Raw genomic sequence first — 15,723 nt, 5'->3', positions numbered from 1 at the left:
TCAGTTAGCAGGATGATACTGCAGAGATTAGATTAATTAAATCAGTAAATCCCATGCACGGATCAAAAGCACCCAAGACGGAGAAGGAAAGTGAGCGAGCCAGGAAGTGCTGCTGGGAACATCTGCAAAGGTCCCAGCAGCCCACGAGACTCAAGGGCTGAGACAAGGAAATAAATAAAGGGAAGAGGCAAAGTCCCAGGCAGCCCCAGCCTCGGGTCTGAGCCAGGCACCAAAGCCCCAGCCTGGAGCAGGGCGCCCACCTCTCACCTGAGCCCAGTCCATCCCACTGCACAGCCAGCAGAACCGAGCCCAGGAACCCACAGGAACCCACAGGAGCCCACAGGAACCCACAGGAACTTACAGGAACCCACAGGAACCCACAGGAACCCACAGGAGCCCACAGGAACCCACAGGAACCCACAGGAAGCCCACAGGAACCCACAGGAACCCACAGGAGCCCACAGGAACCCACAGCACCCACGGTACTCACAGCCCCTCACAGCACCCACAGCCCCTCAGAGCACCCACAGCACCCACAGGCACCCATGCTGGGGGCAAGGGGTCAGAGGCACAAGGGACCCCCATCCCACACCTTGCTCCCCTGGTGAGCAGTCACCTGAGCTCCCCGTCCTTTAAAATACACTTTAAAACGTGTTTTAAAACATCCTTAGTACAAAGCACTTTAAAGTCCAAGGGAGGATGAGCATTGTGGCTCACGCTGCTCAGCAGCCTCCTGGCACTCAAAAGGAAGTGACACCACGTTAATGACAATCACCAGTGACACCTCTTTGGGAAATTAGCAAACCAGCAAAGAAGAGAGGTGATACTGGTATCATCAGAGGAAATAGTCTGTGGACACAGACACTCCAGAATAAACCTGCATAACTCATTGCCAGTGGTTATTGCTGAGAGCAAATATTTACCAGGATTCAGAAAAACATGAATATGTAGATTGGTGCCAAAGTGAAACACTGATTTCAGCTGAGTTTTATGGAAGAGGATACAAACCCCTCTGCAACATATTGCACAGAAACACACTAAGAGTTTTTCCTGTGGATAAAGGTCTCCATGATTATCCATTTCTGTGTATTCATGTATTTTCTGAAGCATCTGAGCCTGGCAAATTATAGAAGAAAGAATAACAAAAGGGATGGATTGTCAGTCTGATCTCCTGTATCACTCTCTAAACTTCTGAGTAATAATATGGGACTTAATGGGGGAAAATGAAACCTATGAAGCAAGGGGGGAAAGCGCATATTGGACAGGAAATGGAAACCTAGAAAAGCAGTAAAGCTGGAGACCTTGGGGCTGGGTTGGACAGTAAATTAGACATGAAAATGCAATAGTATTTGGCAGCCCAAAAGGTCAATGCAATTTGGAAGTGTATGTGCCAAGACTCCCATCACCGAGCGGGGATAGAGCCTATTACCCCGTTTTAGATTTAAGCAGCTTGAATAAGTTTCAAATAAATATCCAAACATTTTGATGCCTAACCAAATCAAGCCGCAAAATCCTTTTGGATTTTCGCTTTGATTTCTAACATCTTTATGTTTGGCCTCTTTTCTGAGAATTCAATCTGTTGTTAAAGCAAATCTTTCACGATAAGCATCTGCAGTTGCCAAGAGACTGTTGTGTTAAGCCGGAGGATGATTTAGCATCTCGCGAACTGGGATTTTGGAATTAGAAAAAATTGCTTTGCTCTTAGCAGCAGATACAATGCCTAAAGAACAGTCATGGCTTCCCAGAACTCTTGATTCAGTTATTCCCCCAAAACCACTGCTATTTTCCTTAAACAACACGTTTTTCTGAGGCCCATTACCCGGCTGCTGAAAAACACACACCAATAAATAGAGAGAAGTCTCTAAACAGACACAAAATAGTCCTTTCCTTTCCAAACACCTTGCAGCAACCTCCCCATCCCCGGAGCTCCATTTACTGCCACTTATGGCTCCAGAAGAGGGTGACAGCTCTGCCAGAGAACGCAGTTTCCTGCACAGTTCTTCCTGGGAAAGTCAAGGATCTGACAGGCTATGCAGGGACTAAGTTTCAGAGCCATCAGCTGACTCTAGAAATAAGTCTTACTATATAAATGCCATATGTATTTAAATATTATGGTGTGGTGAATAGCAAGAATTATTTTGTCTTTCAATATGTACTTGCTGTAGTCCTTTTATAACCAAAATTGCATCTTTCAACTGCTCATTGTTCCTCGATGTAACTAAAGCTTTCCTGTCAAGGAAGTTAAAATCCCTTCAGCCTCAACATTCACTCACAATTTTCTTTGAAGAAGGTGGAAATTTATTCAGTTTGACCTTATGATTGAACAGAGCAGGTTTATCCAAGCTGTCTGCCAAGCTTGATGTGTTTACTTGGAGTGCTCTGAAGCTGCATTATAAATATTTATTGTAAGTAACTAAAGCTTGGGAAGCTCCGGAATGACTGTTGTTGACATAAATCCAGTGTTAAAACCTGGGCATCTTTTTGAGAGTGGCCTCAATCCAGGAGGAAGGGAGTTCCCACCGTTTCCCTGGAAGGCTGCAGGATCAGATTTTTCTAGGCACTTCACTTCCCGGCTAAGCAGCTGACACAGTCATTCAGAAGATGTGATCATCTCTAAAAAGCGTATTTTCTAACACAAGGGGGACACATTAGAAGTAAAACGTACTGAAGGCATCATTCAGAATATCCAATTTAGACGGGGACAGCAAGTGGAATATGCACTTGGGAACGGAGGCTGGGCAAGCCCAGGCAGCGCTCGGCGCTGGGGTCTCCCCGCAGCTCCCCTCCCATGGCAGCAGCAGGGACAGGGCTCTCTGGCATTTCCCAGCAGCAGGAATGGTGTGGGGCTCCCCCCCGCCCCAGGTCTGAACACGGAGCATCAGCTGCCAAAGCACGGCAGAGCCTCCTGGCTGATGCCACAGCTGCGGCGCTTGCGTCCTTTCACCCCTGTTCAAACAAACTCACCATTATTTCTCACTGATGTTAGGAACAACTCAGACCCTGGGCAGGAATGACTAATAAAAATTTTATTAAGAACCAATGAAAAACACAAAGCAAAAGGGACATGGCGCTCGCAGCTTGGTGGGGCCCCTGCCCAACAGAGGCTCAGCTCACAAAATGGCATCTCCACCTTTTATACACCCAAGGGTGTAACAGTGGCATTAATATTCATGACAGTCCTTATATAGCCTCTGGCACCACCCACAGCCTGTGGCTTTGCCCATATGTGTACATTGGCTCCTCCTATGGGCGTGGTCTCATGTGCATAAGTAGCTCTGGCTCCTCCCAAGGCCTGTCAGTCAGTCCCTCCGTGCCTCTCATTGGCCGAGCCCCTGTCACGCCCTGGTTGCTGCTGAGGTGTCACCCTGCCAGTCCCGTCAGCAGCAGGTGTGCCCGCTCAGAAAAGGGCTCAAAACCAAACTGGGACAACAAAAGTACTTGTCAAAAGAACAATAAACTTTAACACAACTTCTTCCCACCACACTTAATAACTCCTCCTCCTTTGCATGAGCCAGCCCTTACACCCTATTCATAACGCTGGTCAAACCCTAAATTTTCTTGTTGTTCCTTTTGACCTAAACTGCAGGTTAACTGAGCTGGTTCACCCAGCCTGGCAGCAGAGGGGCTCCAAGTGCTGGCTCAGCTGCACTTCCCCTGTTCCTGCTGGAGAATGAAGGGGTTTTAAGGCACCAATTTTTTCTCAGTTGCTTTCCATGCCAGAGTTCCTTTGCTTTGTGACAGCAGCGCCTGCTCTTGACTTCTATTCCCTAGCACTTCATCTTCCAACCATGCCAATCACATCCTCCTGATCACATTCAAGAGATTCCTGAGATACATGCACATATCATTTTCTCTCCAAGAGTTCTGATGGCTTTGCCAGTTAATTAAAATAGAACTTCAAAGGGTTTTTGTAATAGATTATAATATCTTTGGTTTCATGACATCTGTTAAAATTTACAACTAAGGATGTCATTTTTGGTGAAAAACATGCTCTTTTACACCCAGCCCATTTATTTGTGTATTTATTTGGTGACAGAGCATCTCATTTATAAGAAACATGCAAAAGCAATCATTAATCATACTTTTGTCACAAAGCAGCTTCCCCGGCAGTTCAGTGAAAACCCACAGACAAGCTGCTCGGGTGTGGGTGTTCCGAGAAGAGGCAAGGAGCCTTGCCAAGAGAGCTGATGGAGGCATCTCTGTTTCAATGTCTAGCAGGGAGGAAACAAAGAGGAAAACAAAGAACCTTCAGAGTAGACACTGGAGTTATCTGGGAATGATGCAGCTCCATGGATGGGAAAGGAAAGTAAATCACAGTGAGACCAGGATTCCCAGTGTATCAGAAGCAGTCAGGATAAAGTCATCAGTGTTTTTCTATCACCACACAGCTCACAGGCTGTATTACAGCAGCACCTCTCAGCATTCCTCCTCAAGACAGAAATAAGTGATCCAGCCGCAGCCGGCCTTGCCCGAGTGACCCTGTGCTCGAGGCCATGCTTATTTTAGTAGACAGGTATTGCCTGTCCCCTCCTGCCCCCCAGTGCCCCTGCCTGGACCCTGTGTGTGCCCAGGGTACAGCACAAGATTAATTTCAGTACATCCAAGTGCCAGACCCCTCTCTGTGTGCCTCAGTGCCCTAAAGAGCATTGTCCCCTCCTCTGGCTGGTGCAGAGCTCTCAGTGCTGGTTCATCCCACGGCCCCCTGGCCCCTGCAGGAGGGCAGGGCCAGACCAGGCACAGAGGGACACATGTGGCACTGGGGCTCGCTCTGCCTGCACCAACCTGCTGGGCACTGTGGCACTATCCCCACTCCACAGCAACCTACTGCTGATCCAGTTCTGTGTTTTGGGTGGCTCTCTGCACGCCAATCCCATTCTCCATGGGTGCTGTTCCTCCGTGCCCACCTCTGGAGAGCACATATCTGCTTCTCACCCAGGCTGGGGACAAACACTGTCTGGTGTCACCATGCAGGCAGCCATGGCCAACCCCTGCAAGAGACAGGCATGAAGGTCATTACACATCCAAGGGATTAACAGACTAATGTCTTCCCTGAGCATTCCTCAAGGCTTTAAAGAATGTACTCAGTGTTCAGCATGAACCAGAGGGTTTGCAGCTCACCTGATGAAGCTCATCTTCAAAAATCAAAGAAAGATGAAAAGCCCAGTGTCCTTTAGCAGGAGGCTGAGATGCAGCAAGTCATCTTCACAGGAGCAGGAGTGCAAGCCCAGACCGTGCCATCCTGTATCTGCAGGCTGCTGTGTATGAAGTGTTAGCCAACAGCTTTGGGTCTGCACTGTGTGCTGCAAACTAGAAATTGTCCCCATCAGTCCTTGATTTAAAGGTAAAAGAGTACAACTGTATCTAAACACTGCATTATTTTGATTTTTTATTAAATGCTGCCTCTGCATTTTAGAGACTACAGACTCCAAAACATAAAACCCATCTGTCTTCCAGGGCCGTGCAGAGGGCCGGGTGTCCGAGCAGCAGAACACAGGCTGGGTGGCAGCTCCACCAGATCCTGCTCCTGAAACGTGTGGCCAGCAGCAGCAGCCGCTTCCACACCATTGGGGCCGTGAGTGAACAGCCAGCGTGGCCAGCAGCAGCCCAAACCTCAGCAGTGGATGGCTATCTCAGGTGACAGCCTTCTTCTCTACACAGGGACTTCTCGGTCGGTGCAGAGGAACAATCCAGAGCAGGTTGGAAACAATATTATTCCTGGTGGGGTTTGTGGCAAACACTGCAGCAGGATTGCCAGAGGAGCTGGCGTCAGAGGACAGCAGCAAAGTCACCTGTGAGAGTCTGGGCTGCAGCGAATCATCACTGGGGCATGGCAGAGCTTGCCCAAGGCTGTCTGAGCCTGGGTGGAAGAAGAGGAGCTCCAGCCATCTTCCTGCCCCAGGTCTAACACTGCTTTCAGACACAGGTCACACCATGTGCAGCTGCAATTGTCACTATTTCCCACAAAAAGCTAAAAATATCAGCTGTGTTACACGTGAACCTCCAAAAGGCAGTAAAGATTCACGCTAGTGCTGTGAATATGTCCCAGACCTCTCATTTAAATGAGCTGGTTTCAACCTCTCACACTTTGGCTTCTGAACTTTCATGATTTTAATTATGTATCCATGAGAAATCGGCAAGGCCATCCTAAAAAAAAAGTTTAAAACTGAAAATTGGTTGGATCTCTGCTATTCTGAAGTACAAATATAGACAGTGCCAGATTGCCTCGGCTACCTACACCACCTCCATGCATCACAAAGCTCAGATGGCCTCAAACTAGCCAGATCTAGTTGAAAAACGTTATAAAAGCATAATTCTACTTGAGCTATTTTTCACCAAAGTGGCAGGGATATTCACAGCCTCAAACCCTTTGAGCTAATTGTAGATAAGGGACTCAGTGAGTGAGGACATGGAACGATTTGATCAGGAACTCCCCCTGCCTATCTCTCCATGCTCCTCCACACAATGCTGCAAGCACCAGATATGCCCAGGAGCACAGAGCTGTAGCACTGCTCTGGAATCTCTCCAGCACTCTGCTGTGAAGTGAATTGCAACATCTTTTGAAGTAAAACCCTCTTGCAGGAATAAAACGAGCTCCTAAAGAAGCGGGATGGGGTACTGAATTGGTTCACTGGGGCATATCTTTATGTGACATCAGCATGGGTACAAAATCAGTACCTCAACATCTGGGAGCGTGCTGGGAACAAACACTGCTGAGTGTGGCAGAGGATCAGTGCCACCCCAGCATTGGCACAGTCTCTGAGGCACAGTGACCTCAAAGACACCAGTGCTGTCACGAGGCTGTGTGAGAATCCCAGCTCTCCACTGTCTCCATCAGCCATTAGTACAAGCATGACCAAACAGCTCGACTCTTGTGCAATTCTCACAAAACTCACTCTTGTTGGAGCTGCCAGGTGGCACCTGGGGGCATGGTTTAAGGGTGATTGTGATGGTGGTGGGTTACAGCTGGACTGGATGACCTCGAAGGTCTTTTCCAACACTGAGGATTCTGTGATTTCACATGGCCCACCATGCACAAAGGCCAGAGAAACAGCCATGGTCATGACCAGTGAGTGACCACCACCAGTGGCCTGCTTCAGTCTCGTGCACATTGCATTCTTCATACAACACACAACTTCAGACATGCTGTGACCTTCACTCATTACCAGAGTAAGGATTTAAGTGGTGCTCCAACTTTTGAGGAGGTATTTGTTACTTCCCCCCTCATCTGTACTGCACAGAGCCAGAGCCCTTCCCCACAGGACCTGCTTACAGCTTTCCAAAGCACCTCTGCAGCAAGCAAACCAACTCTTAGAACAATGAGAATCTCCTGGATGGAGCAGAGACCTTTCTGAGGCAGTGCTCGAGAGTGCTGGAATCACAACAGCCTCTGCTGCTCACCCACTTGGAGGTTACTTCATTTTACAATTTGCCTGTAAACATCCAACCTGAAGAAAAATTGCTGCAAATTAAGGGTTTTCACTCAATCATCGTGTAGAATTTGCTTTTATCACACCTACCCAAGGCAGTTCCCATGTCTGTAAATGCAGAAAGGGGTCACTGAGGTGCGACTCCTCGGTGCAAATTCAGTCATTAAACACAGGTAGCAGATCCAGTGACCCACAAATGCCACAGCACGAGGTTTGGGGGACTCTTCCCTTGCCCTCCCTCGAGCACAGTGTCTCTGCAGGCTGGCAGCCACTGGGGCCACCATGTTCTGCAGGATCAGATCAGAGTTTTGGCTGTCTAGGGCAAAATATATCAGAACCAAAGGGCATCTGAAGCAACAATGTCAAATATGACAAGGCAGGCAGGAGCCAGAGCCAACAGCTGAGGACTTCCTGACTTTTTAAGCTGTTCAATTGAACATTTAAAAGGTTTAGTCTCCTCTCAGGTCTCGAAAGCACCCCGGGGCAGGCTTAAGTAACTGCGCCATTAGGCAGCGAGCTGCAAATTGCCTATTAAGTCTGACTGAAACTGTAAAATTGCTTTTCACAATGCAAATTAATGTAAATAAGAACAATTGGTTACACATATCACAGACTATCAGATTGACGACAGATGATGCATACTGGCTTTTCCCCCTGAATTAGCATTGCTTTAAAGTTAAATTTAGTTCGTGTTCAAGAGGTCTGGATGTTCCCATGACAAATTCCTCCAGTGCATTACAAATGCACATCGGGATGTATAGCCTCCATTACATGAAATATAAACCTCCTCTTAGGCCAGGCAATGATACTTGCTTTCAAGCCTGATAGAAACACCACAAAAAAGCAAAGCCATTTGCTCAGCAGCACAGTCAGTCACATCTTAACCTCACTCTGAAGAGCGAGACCATGAATCTGTTATGAAGGCTTTGGGATGGAGGGAGCAAATCTGTGCATTTCAGAACCATCCATAGATGATCAAAGGCCCATCTGGAGCCCCTGGGCCCCAGTCAGTCACTGGTGGGAGCAGCTGTGTGCCACAGCTCTCCCCGTCATCGCCCTAAGCACGGCCTGGGCATTGCATTTTCAGATTTATTTCCCAAAGATGCAACAGAATGTATATCAGAAAAGTAAATCAGAATGTAAATCAGAAAGGTAAATCAGAATGTAAATCAGAAAGGCCCTTCTCTGCCTCATTCCAGGCTAAATGGAGACACCACACACAGGCACAGCCAACTCACCTGCTTGGGAAGAACAAGGTCTCTGCCAAGACAGACACTTTCAGTCTCAGTAGCCACTTCTACACCCCAAATTCATCCTTCAGGGAAGCTCCTGACAGCAAGGGGCAGCAGCACTGCAGCAGGCAGTGCAGAGGTTTCTTCTCTGGTGGGGGGTGTTCTTATCAGAGGTTTTGCTTATCATTACTAACATGTGTTATCTGAAAATTTACATTCCCATTAGCTACAGAAATAACTGTTGCCAGTTTATTACAGATTCTTGCATAAATCAGATATCCTGATATCTCCCTGAGGAGCACAGCTCACCTTGGGGAGGGATGGGGAGCAGTGAGTGAGACAGAGGTAGGCACAGCCCTTGGTACCAGCCTGGAGAATGGGACACAGAACCTCGTGCTGCAGTCAGGAGTCTCCCTCAGCTGCACATTACAGGCTGGGGCTCTCGGGGAGGAAACAGCAGGTGTCGTGAGACCTGAGGAGAATCAGCAAGGCTGGAAACTCAGCCCACGTCTTGCACGGGCACAGCCACAGGCCATGAGCACCTCGATGCAGCAGCTGTGATTTCAGGCCGTGCTCATCTCCTTCCTGCCTTGCCGTGCTGCTGTGCTTCCAGCAGCATTTTCTTCCCTGTCTCTAATATTTTAATTGCTGTTTTAAAGAGCAGTATTTGGAAAGAGAGTCTGGTACGAGGTGCACAGGTCAAATAAACTCCATGTTTGCTTGTCTTCCAGAGGAAAAAAATAATTAGCCACAAGCTGGAGGTGTTTTCTTTCAGCCTCAGGGACCTTTCAGCAGCAGTCAGCTTTCTGCCTCTTGGCTCATTTACATATAGACAGATATAGATTAATTAGGCAAAAAGAACTTACACCAAATTTGAAACCATTGACCTGTATTTTAGCTTGGCTGTCCTGGTGTCCTCGGGGTTTGTTCAGGTCTTGCTGTGTTTGGCTGTGCTGAATGCATTAGAATCTTTTTGTATCACATTGCTCCCTATCTGGACATAACATTCAAAGATCTTAATCCCTGGGTCAGTCAACCCACTCCTCGAAGGGTCACCCTGTTCTTCCCCATGACAAATCAATAGCCCAGAAAGTAACAATGCCTGAATCTGTAGGACTCCTGTAGCCCCAGGTTCAGCTATGAACTTCTTCAGTCAGGCAATAATTCCATGGAAGCTGTTGCTGTGCTCTGCATCTGAATATATTTCTCTGATAACAGTGCTCAGCACATGCACCCACACTGAAAGCCTGTATTACTCAACAGCAAGGCATAAATGAACCCTGAAAACCACCAAATCTGAATGTCAAAAGGCTGCTCCCCAGGCATCATGGCGTTCCTGTAAATCACTAGTGCAGGACTTCACAACACTCTTACTATAGACATGGGTATTTATTGGGGTTTGAGATGCTGGAAACAGGATCCCTGTGCACATAAAATCCAAGTGATTTATTTTAATGCATTTTGTAAGTAAATTCTTGACAGATGGATGAAGCACCAGAAGGGTGACACAAGGGAGTCAGCAGGTGGACAGAGAAGCCAAGAACAGACTGGCACTGATCAGATTATCCACTCCAAATACCTTGAGACAAGCACAATCTGCCCACACAACAGACTGGCGCTGACCAGATAAACAGCACAAATAGTGTGGAGTGCAGCCCTCCCCATCCGCACCCCGTTCCAGACGTGGCTCCTGCCCGGGCTGGGGTGCACAGGGACCGAGGCAGCCATTCCCAGGTGCCCAGGCCCCCGGGCTGCATGGAGGGACACCAGGGCTGTGACCCCAGGGCTAGCATGGCCCCTTGCCAGGCCCTGCCAGGGGGCACAGCCCCTGCCCCAGCTCTCTGGCTCCAACCTGTGCCCTCACATGCCTGGTGGGAGGGCTACCCATCGCCAGCGTGTCCTCATGAAGGCCCCTGCCAGGGCAAATCCAAACAGAATCATCAGCTGCCATTCTGCTGTTACAAATAATCCTTGTAATTTTGCTCAAATGAAAAAATGGAGGCTTTTTTAGAACAATGCTAAAGCCAGTGACCAGATATGCCTGCGTCTCTTCCTGCTTTCTGATGTCACCTGTCCCGTGTGCTGACTCCTCCAAGCAGGCACACCGAAGGGCCCAGATGCCACTCAGAGGTGGGGCTTCGTGTCAGTCCACACCAGCACCACCAGGGGAAGGTGCCCTCCCTCTGGGGGGCAGAGCTGGCCAGGACTCAGAGCTGGAGGGTTTGAAGTGTGCTTCTGACCTGCAGCCTTCCCTTGGAACCACCAGCTGGGAATGTTTGGATCAGGTTACCCCAAATACACAGTACACCATGATTACTGTCAGGTCTCATTCACCACTTTTACTGCCTTATCATCCCATTGTCCTACTGAAAAAATAACTTTCACCTTCCCTGTAACACTGTCTTTAAAAACCAAGGAAACCTGTGGCTCCAGACAAGCCGAGCCCTTGCCCACACTCTTGATGCACAGTCCTTGTTATGAATGCTGGACTTAGGGAGGGACTCAGCGTACAGAAGGAAGAGCAATGGCCTGACTGAGACACAGAGAAAAAAACCTTGAAGTGTTAGCTGCTGGAAATAAAGAGACTCAAAACCACCTGCAGAAGAAATCAATTCTTCTGGGTCTCTCTTCCGCTGTAACCATGGTAGGTGTTGATGTAACAATTACAAATAAGACTCCATTAAAAACCGGTAGCATGTATGTCAGTGGTGCCTTTTAACGAGCTCAGCCTGAGGGACAGCCCCTGTGTGCTGTTGCACTCGTTACCTCACGTCTTCACAGATGTCTCTTGACAGGTCCTTCCACAGTTGAACAGATTGTTTATGATGTCCTAGAAGAAAAAGAGCTTCGACTGGTGAAACCAAAGTCCCAACCAGAGCTGAAGGTTTGTTTTCTTCTTTTATCCTTGAAAATAACCACTTACACAAAACACATTTCCAGAGATTATTATATCCACATTGCACATCTGCAAAAACTCAAGGAGTTTTGCTCACCAATGGAGAGGTAAGAGCTTCACATATTAAAATGCAACTGAAACAAGGTTTGGCTATAAACACTTCCTGGATTAAATCTTGCCTGCTCCCATGTGGTTCTGAAGGCAGCGGCACAGTGTAATAGCACCTGGGAAGGATCACTGTCACTCCCTGTCTGCATTGCCACTGCAGAGGCTGCTCTTGGTGCTGGACACTGCAGCTTGGACCATCCTGAGCAGGGCCACCACGAGGCTCTGCCAAAGACCTCTCCTCGCCACAGCACAGCCCTCCTCCCAAGCTTCCCAGGCAGACAAAGCTTGAGAACAGGTCACCAAACTGAGTTTTAACTGCACACTAAGATCACTAGGGCCTGGTCTCACAGCCCGATCTGCAGACCGAGCGCTCCTCTCACCAGGGCTGAACTGCTGCTCACCATCAGCCTTCAGTGAATGATTTGGACAGTGCACTTTGCCTTTTTGTTTTGGAATTTGCTGCTTTCCTGTAGCTCCTTCTCCCAGATCTTCTTTCCTCTGTTTGCTTTATTTTTCTCTTTTTAGCAGAAAAACTGGCCTCATCTACCTAAAATGCAGTTTTCAGCCACAAGTTGTTTATAACTTTCAATGTAACTGTGGCAGCATTCTCTGACAATATAAATAAATACATAACACCTTTTCATGGTGCTGTAAAGACTGATTTTTGCCCTTGGCTGAGTTCTCTACATTCATTTATTGACTTAATTCTCAGTGATGAAAGCACACATTGGCTCCAGGACATGGCAATAAGACGTGTAAGCTGAGCAGAGCCAAACAGGGACAAAATATTGCTGGTCAAGATTTCCAGAAATGATTGGCTGTTTTGTGTAGCCAGCTTGCAACTTTTTCAGCATGTAATTTCCCAATATGTTTGTTTGTTTGTTTGTTTGTTTTTAAATGGTGGCCCTCAAAACAATTATTTATTTTTTAAAAAATTTGGCTGCCCTCTTAGTGCAAGCAGCATTCCCACTCAATAGGAAACATGGAGTGTTTATGTTTAACATAAACCAAAGTACAGTCCCAGACATTGCAGAGCTGTGAGACACAACAGGTCCTTCAGCATCCAGGCCTCAGTGGAAGAGGCCCATGGATATGCCCAGTCACTGCCACCAGTGCTGGTGTGGCAGTCCCCATGGCAGGAGGATGCTTGAGAAGCCAGATATGCAGGGAGAAGTCATGGATTTCAGTAAGCCAAGGAACACTTGACTTCTGAAGTATCTGGAGAAATATACGCAGCTCCTACCTGAGAACCAAGAAGGGAGCAGTAAATGTTCTGTGCTGTCCCCTCTTAGGGAGGAGTTCCCAGCCTGGCCTTTCCCAGGTGATGGGGTGGATCACTGTGAGCTGCAGGCGCTGTGCTGCTCCCAGTGCCCAGCTCATGCCACCAGGGGTTCCCAAACCCACTCTGCAGGTGCAGGGCGAAGCTCTGCCCAAGGACTCCAGGCAGGAGCCAGGACAGTGTGAGCTCTGCATCTGATCAAATCAATCTCAGTCCTCAGCAGCTGCTGCCCGGGTGAAGTGCAGCACCAGCCCAGCATTTCTCTGGTTTCTGAACACCTCAGCACTTAGATTAAGTGTGCAGTAAGTGTTTGGCTGGACCAGCCCTTCCCAGGCAAACCTCTCCATGACTCCAAGCCCGTGGCCAGGTGACACACAGGTACAACAGGCCCTTCAGCCAGGTGTCCGGGACAGCAGCAGAGAACAGGGTGTGCCCCACAGCACACACCAGCAGCAGAGAACAGGGTGTGCCCCACAGCGCACACCAGCAGCAGAGAACAGCCTTCAGCTGCTGCGTGCTGTGGGGCAGTGAGATGGGATGGCGCCAGGGGAAAACTCCAGCAGCTGCGCAAGATCAGCTGCCAGGAGAGGAGCTGGCACCTGCGCACACAGGAGAGCAGGGAATGCCCATGAAGGGCTGGAATAGGCACCTTTGAGATGATAACCTGTCACCCCCTCCAGCCTTGGAGACGTGTCTGCTGGCAATGCAGACAGAGATGGCATTCATTCATTCGAGTTAAACCTGTTAATGGTGGACACCCCAAGGTACCATTCCCTACCAAAAAATAAATTTAAAAATGCCCTGTATACACACAACTGCAGTATGTTTTAGGTTCTACACAATAACTAAATCCCAGTTCCCAGGATTCAGGATTCAGTATTCTGTATCAGCAATAATGACTAAAACTATTGAAAGTCATTAAAGAACTTGCTAATCAGTCTCTTAATTGAGGCTATCTGTTTTGCTTTACACAGAGACAAATTAGGCAGGTTAAAGCAGCTCCCAGCAAACATCTGTTGAAGCAATTCAAAATTAATGACAAATAAAACCGAGTTCCCTTTGTGGCTGATTTTTCTCCCAACGGTACCTATAAACATGCTGTCATGACTTGTCAATTCAAAACAACTTTGCAGCACATTCCCATCCCCTCACAACATCTGGAATTACAGAATTGTTTAGGTTTGAAAAGCCCTACCAGACCACCAAGTCCCGCATCCCTCAGCACTGCCAAGGCCACCACTAACCCACATGCCCAATTGGCATCCACAGGGCTTTTAAATCCCTCCAGGGATGGGGACTCAGCCCTGCCCTGGGCAGCTGTGCCAGGGCTGGGAAGGAATATTCCCAAATATCCACCCTGAGCCAGCCCTGGCCCAGCCTGGGGCCGTTCCCTCTGCTCCTGTCCCTGTTCCCTGGAGCAGAGCCCTGGGAGCACTGTGCCCTCCTGGCAGGAGCTGTGCAGAGCCAGAATCCCCCCATCATGGGTGAGGGCTGGAGAGAGACATCAGGGTGTGGAGCCTTAACCCCGCTGTGGGAGCTGTGTCCCGGTGCCCCCAGTGCCCCAGTGCCCCCAGTGCCGTGGGATCCCTCCCTCTCAGCCCAGTGCTGCACACCTGTGCTGTGCTGCAGACGGCCCAGGGCTCCCTGCACAGGTGGCAGGGCCAGGTGGGTGCTGCAGCTGGCACCTGCCAGATGGACAGCAGTGGCCAAGGAGCTTTTTGAAGGAAAAGCAGTGAAATCCCAGTCCTAGGTCCAGTAAGAAAGCACCAGGAGCCGTGGGCAGTGCTCAAACACTAATTGGGACCTTGGAGAGCTGCTGCAGCACGCCATCTGAGCAGGCCTTGGAGGCTCTTTGGGCAAGGTACGCTCAGCACCGCAGGTACCAGCCAAGGCTGGTAAATTGGGAATCTTGTGCTTGGTTATTGCCGAAACGAGGTCATTCCAATCTCCTGAATTCAAATTACAGAATTCTGGCATTTACATTTTAACAACAGTTTTCCCCTCCCTTCCATGTTTTACATGTGCAGATGGTTCTGACACATGCTACCCAATGCTTTTTTGTGGATGTAGGTTTTTGGGTTGGTTTTTTTTTTCCTTTGCAAACCAGAAAGCTGCTCTAGGAAACCTAATGGATGAATTGTCTGTTATCCAACTTAATGAAGCTGGTGCCAAGTTTCCAAGCAAGAGCCATCAGGAAGCTTTCAACCATAATGCTCAAGACAGAGCTTTCACATATGAAGTGGAACAGAAACCTCGGTGCTGTCCCGGCCCAGCAGGGAGAGGGAAGGCTGTGGCACAGCTGGCAGCAGTGGCACAGCATCACCTCACTGCTTAGCAGGGCTGTGGGCAGAGCAGGAGATGTGCAGCAGGATGGCAGCAAGGTGAGGAGAGCTGTCCTGGGGAGCACACTCGGAGCTCCCTCCCTGCACATCTTGAGTGAGCCAGCAGCAGAGAAATGGGGCACCCCAGCTGGCACAGCCCCATGCCAGGACTGCTGCTCACACTGGGCATTTCTCATCAGACACCTCCCAAGGGAAGGAACTGCTGCTAGCACCCTCAAACCAGAAAGTTTGAACTGCCTTCAGTTATTGTCTTACCGTCACCAAACACAGCACCTCAGAAGAGGAGGGTTGCCCAAGCCAGCCTCAGATCTCACCAACCACATCAGGAAAGTGCCCAGCACCTCCTGCGAGCACGCCCTGGAGCTCGAACCTTGAGCTGAGCTCACCCTGCCTTCTCCTGGGAGAAGAGAGGGGAACTCCTGGCAAACAGGGGTTTACC

This window comes from Camarhynchus parvulus, chromosome 8 (assembly GCF_901933205.1).
Source record: "Camarhynchus parvulus chromosome 8, STF_HiC, whole genome shotgun sequence".
Taxonomy (NCBI): domain Eukaryota; kingdom Metazoa; phylum Chordata; class Aves; order Passeriformes; family Thraupidae; genus Camarhynchus; species Camarhynchus parvulus.
The sequence above is the reverse complement of the archived record's forward strand: the minus strand, read 5'-3'. Positions refer to the sequence as shown.